Source organism: Amphimedon queenslandica, unplaced genomic scaffold (genome assembly GCF_000090795.2).
Source record: "Amphimedon queenslandica unplaced genomic scaffold, v1.1 AMPQUscaffold_13102, whole genome shotgun sequence".
Lineage (NCBI taxonomy): Eukaryota > Metazoa > Porifera > Demospongiae > Haplosclerida > Niphatidae > Amphimedon > Amphimedon queenslandica.
Genome location: NW_003546662.1, coordinates 61,404 through 62,042, shown reverse-complemented (window position 1 = coordinate 62,042; position 639 = coordinate 61,404).

Here is a 639-nt window from a genome sequence, read left to right as displayed (position 1 = left end):
TGCTACTGTCCATCATAAACTCATGCAGCTTCTTAGCCATGGCTAATCACACACTAGAATGTGCATCTGCTCATGCCCACACAAGGCAGACAAGGCCTACAATGAATGATTGTCTAGGAAACTGTCAAACTTAATGACCACCAATATTAATTACCTGCTTCTTTATCAAAAATTCCCAACATTATGTGCCGCTGAATTTTCAAAGTATATGGTAGATGCCGATTTGATTATCCTAGACCAGTATGATACTGCACTTGCATGAATGATGTTAAAAATTGCTTAAAATCATACAATAAAGTAATCTGAAACAAGATAAAAAGAAGTCCGAGTCAATGACCACAATCCTTTACTGTTGAAATTCTGACGTTGAAAAATAGATTTGCAATACATTACTTAGAGGAGCCTTTCCTTTACTTACAGAGTATGTAGCTGGATATGTCACTAAAGCAGAATGAAGTCCTGCACAGGACCTACTGGATAAAATCAGCATCTGTGACAATGTATACAACTGGCTTTAGACAATCTGAAACAATTATTTCGAGCCAAAAAAAGGACTATATGAAGCAAGTCATCTTCTCAGTGGAAGCGTATACATGAAATCAGTAATTGTATATACAGTACCTTAATGTGTACTTGCCT